The sequence below is a fragment of the Pan paniscus genome, chromosome 10 (assembly GCF_029289425.2).
Source record: "Pan paniscus chromosome 10, NHGRI_mPanPan1-v2.0_pri, whole genome shotgun sequence".
Taxonomy (NCBI): Eukaryota; Metazoa; Chordata; class Mammalia; order Primates; family Hominidae; genus Pan; species Pan paniscus.
Genome location: NC_073259.2, coordinates 63,131,711 through 63,136,715, shown reverse-complemented (window position 1 = coordinate 63,136,715; position 5,005 = coordinate 63,131,711).

The window sequence follows — 5,005 nt, the reverse complement described above, 5'->3', positions numbered from 1 at the left end:
CTTTGTTAACAGCCAGAATCATTCCTCTTCTGTCTATTTGATTTGATACATTGCTCTGCTTCTCAGTTATAGAATCATTTCCAAAATAAGACAAAGTGCTCTATAAATTTGGGTTCCGATAAATTCCACAAACAACCCTAATCATCAAACAAAATTTATTTCCACAAACATTTATGGAACACTACTATGTGGAGGGATTGAGTCAGGAATGGGAATACAAAATGATTAAAAGCATGAACCCTGCCCTGGGGGAAGTTGTACATAATACAACAAGAGAAAATTATAGTTCAGAGTGGTAAATGCCACATTCATGTTTCAAAGCTTCTATGAGCCTTTTATCCTATGTTGGATTTGTGGAGGGGCTTAGTATGGCAAGGCTCTGATTTTGTAGAACTTGGTATTTTACTAAAAGATTACTCTGTTCAATGAGTTTTTATGCTTGTGGAGGAAAAACATGGTTAATTACTCAGGATGCCTTGATTTTCCTAAATTAAGTTTGATGGGATTATAAACACACATACAGTGAATCCAAAACAACAATTTTTGATCAATAATGGGATCCTGGGTAAAAATAGAAGATTTTTACAGTGTTCAAAGTTATGTTTAACTGTCAATCATTTGTTAGGTATGAGGAAAGGGCAGTGAGGAAAACAGCTACCTACTCTTATAAAACATAGTCTAATGAGAGAGACAAATAGCAAAAAAAAATCAAGTTTGAATAGTGATAAGAGTTATGAGGAACTAATAGAAAGATGTGATAAGGCATGCTGTAGATGAAGGCGGATGAGACAGTTCAGAGAGTCCTGGATGAATAAGTGACATGTTAACAGATGTGAGTGACAAGAAGGAACAAGCCACATGAAGATATAAGTGAAGCCCATTCCAAGAAGGGAGAACAGCAAATGTAAAGACTCCAAATGAGAAATAGTTTGATGCTCTGGAGAAACAAAGTGAAGGCCAGCCTATCCAAAGTGTAGGAAGTGAGGCAGGGAGTGGTATGAGTTGGGGATCAGAGAGGTAGGGAGAAAATAGGTCATATAGAGTTTCTCGGGCCTTGGTAAGAATTTGGGTTATGTGTAGGCCCAATGGGAAACCATTAGAGGATTTTAAACAGGGCTGAGACAAGAAAGGTTTCATTTGTTATAAATGATTACACAGGCTGTTGTGAGGTAAATGGACTGTAGTGGTGCAAATGTAGAAACAGGAGCAGTGATAATGTTGGTAATGTTTTAAAACATTCTTTCTGGAGGGGAGAAAGATCACTGGTTTGATTACAGATTTCCATGGTGTTAATATGTCAAATCATGGCCAATTTCAAACTACCAATGTGACATATATTGGCTTGGCAAATTCTTGAAAATTTAATAATCTGTTTTCATGAGTTGATATGGGCTGCTTACAGCACTCTACTGATAAGGGAGCTAGTGCAGTAGTCCAATGAAGAGGTTTATGGAGGGTGGTCATACTAAAAAATAGAGGGATGTGGACAGATACTAGATACATTTTGGAGGTAAAACCCACAGGAATCATTATTGGACTGAATTGGTGGGGGTTGATTGGAAGAAAAAGAAAACAATAAATTTGACCTGAGCAACTATGTATGAATGTTTTGAAGTAGGAGGTGGACTCGAATCCAGAAGTGGGGCTCAGACACTGGACCAAATTGAGGACTAGCTAAAACAGGGATGGAGCAGAAGCAGCTTTCCATAAGACATGACCACCAGTGGGACATGTTAGCTTACCATCGCGTGGCAATACTTGGGAGTTACTGCCCCTTTCCATTGCAATGACGTGATGACCCCAAAGTTATTACCCTTTCCCTAGAAATTCCTGCATAAACCATCCCTTAATCTGTAGGCAATTAGAAGTAGGTATAGATATGACTGCAGAACTGCCCTGAGCTGCTACTCTCAGCACACTGCCTAGGTAACCCTGCTCTGCAGGAGCAGTCACAAAGCTGTAACACTGCAGCTTCAATACAGCTGTTCTTCTACGCTGCTATGGGCTAACCCTTAAATTCTTTCGTGAATGATGCCATGACCCCTTGAGGGCTAAGTGCCAGTTTGGGGCTCACATGTCCTGCATCAGTTCTATTCCTGAAATCCATCAGTTCTATTCGTACTGAGAGAGGGAGTAGGTTTTGGGAGAAGTTACTTCCAGGATGAAGTTTGACTTCGGTCACATAAGGACTGACGTATTAGACAAAATCAAGATGTCAGATAAGGTAATTAGAGCTAAGAATCTAGAGCCCACAGGAGAGGTCAGGGATAGAGATATAAATTTGAAAGTAAACAGCAGAAAATCTTTTAAAAATGAATCTTTACTCTTTTCAGAACAAATAAGGAAGCCAAGTTTTTACCTCCAATCAGTCTGTCACAGATGCAAATCTCAAAATGCAAACTTAGGTATGCAATATCATAACTCCCTTTATTTTCCTAATGCCATTGCATTTTTAACAATTAGCTGCCTTCCTGCAAGGTGGCAGAAATGTAATCTCATTTAATTTAGAGACCCTGTTTTGCATGGAGTTGCAGCTCATTTTCTAGGGTCTTATATAACCAAGCTGTCATGGGTGAGAAGCATTCAGATTTTGGTGTTGTAATCCATGGTGGCATCCAATAATATTTCTTAATTTCTGTGCTTTTTAAAATTTTTTTGTCCACTTAGTTTATTGTTGCATTGTTCATCATTTATGCTATTACAGTCTGTTAAATTTTCTGAGTTTCCCTCAGATTTTTAACTTGTGTACAGATGACTCTGCTGGTTCCTGCCACGCTTTGACCCAAAAATCTGTGGGACTGTCTCAAGTCCTTTGTCATTTGAGTGACATTCCAGGGGCACACAAGTCACTGTACTTTCCTGTAGGAACCTCTCAGACCCTTCCTAAATGTATTTTACCTAAACAGACTATCCAGACATTTTTACTCTGGAGTGTTGAAGCCTCCCTTGAATCTACTCAGGAAGTGAGGGATAAGACTCTATTCTCCAAGTCCACAAACTTCCCAAGAATTTCTGTTGCTATCCACTCCTAGGGCTTGATGAGATCTCAATTTCCAGGGACTTACACAATTTCTTCCCCATTAGTTGCAAGTTGGTACCTATGAGTCAGATCAGGCCTAAAGTCATGTTTTATCTGGCCCTCACAGTGCTGTTTCAAAAGTTGAATGAGTGACATTTACAAACGAGAAAACTTCAGGAGAATTCAAAGTTCTTGCTTCTTGGATCTTTGTTTCCATGTGGCGGTAATTGCCTGGACATAAATGGTGTCTTGTCTTTTAATGGGTTGACACTGTCCAGTTATTCATAGTTGCTTCTGTGAAGGTTGATTATACAAATTGGGTCATTCTTGTCATACCCCGCTAAAATAGAGTAGAGATGCTGCGGTTGGGGAGGAGAAAGGGCTCAGGACACATAACATTGCTCCAAAAATGTAATTCTCTGCAAGCCAAGATGCTGAAACTTCTTGTTGTAATCTGAGACCAGTTACGTCTAATAGCTCTGAAACAACCTGCTGCGACTCTTTAGACTAATTATACCTACTGTCAATTACTCACCAATCAGAGCAGCTCCTCAAGATTTTACTAATACCAATGAACTTTCTTTTAAGACAACATGTAACATTTCTCTTTTTTATAGCCGCCCCCCACAACCTTCTCTTTGTCCTTCAGACGTGTAGAAGACCACTGGGCCTGTGTGTAAACCCTGAATTGCAATTCTTGCTTTTCAAATAAAACGTTCATTGTAGAGATTTAGCTTTACATTTTTATTTTGACTTTGACACTTCCATTTGTATTGGCCCCCGAGGCTGAGGATATGTGTCATTTGTCATCTGCTGTCACTTTTCTGCTGCTTTTCCCCACACATCTGGTCTGCTTCACTCATCTACCGTAACTGCTTGACCTGTGTAGGCACTTGTGTTTGTGATTGAATTTTACTCTTTTGTTTAGTGTTGACCAGCAGATTAACTGTTACTCATAAGGTATTTTTCATAGTATGTTAATATATGCTTTTTCATTTGTCCCATAAGTGCCAATTATTTACTTTCATTTTCTCTGCTTTCTGTTATGAAATCTATTTTCTGAGCCAATAATTATTGTATAAACTAAAATACTGAATTGAAGGAAGGGTCGGGGGCGGGGTGAAGGAGGAACTAAAGGGTAAAATGATGGCATAAGATATCAGTAATGTTACAATGTGTTTATTCTTTTTTTAGTGATATCAGTTACACTATATATAATCAGTAAACAGCAATCACACCATTTATTTTAACAGTGAATTTCACAGAAGAAGTTCTTAATCAGCTATTAGAGAATTGCAAAGGCAAAGATTGGTCACAAAAATATCATGAAGTTAGCAGCTGCAGGAAGTAGTTAATTGCTCCCACGTCTAAGGGCCAGACGCTGTGGCTTATGCCTGTAATCCCAGCACTTTGGGAGGCTGAGGCGGGTGGATTACTTGAGGTCAGGAGTTTGAGACCAGCCTGGTCATCATGGTGAAACCCCATCTCCATTAAAAAATACAAAAATTAGCCGGTCGTGGTGGAAGGTGCCTGTAATCCCGGCTACTCAGGAGGCTGAGGCAGGAGAATTGCTTGAACCCAGGAGGCAGAGGTTGCAGTGAGCCGAAATCACACCACTGCACTCCAGCCTGGGTGATAGAGTGAAACCCTGTCAGAAAGAGAGAGAGAGAGACAGAGAGAGAGAGAGAGAAAGGGGTTTGAATTATTTGGAATTATTAATATTTAGAAGCTTAGAAAAAAGTCCTCAAAAGAAAGAAAGAAGAAGCAAGCCAGCAAGCAAGCAATCAAGAAAGAAAGAAAGAAAGAGAGAAAGGGGTTGGAATTGTTTGGAATTATTAATATTTAGAAGCTTAGAAGAAAATCCTTGAACCCAGACCTCTGAGGAGGAGGTGCTGCCTATGAGCTCAGAGGAGGGGGTACTATGGGGCTGGGATGAGACCTCTGAGGTGGGTGCCAGCTCTCTGGTGCTGGTATCTCTGATTGGGG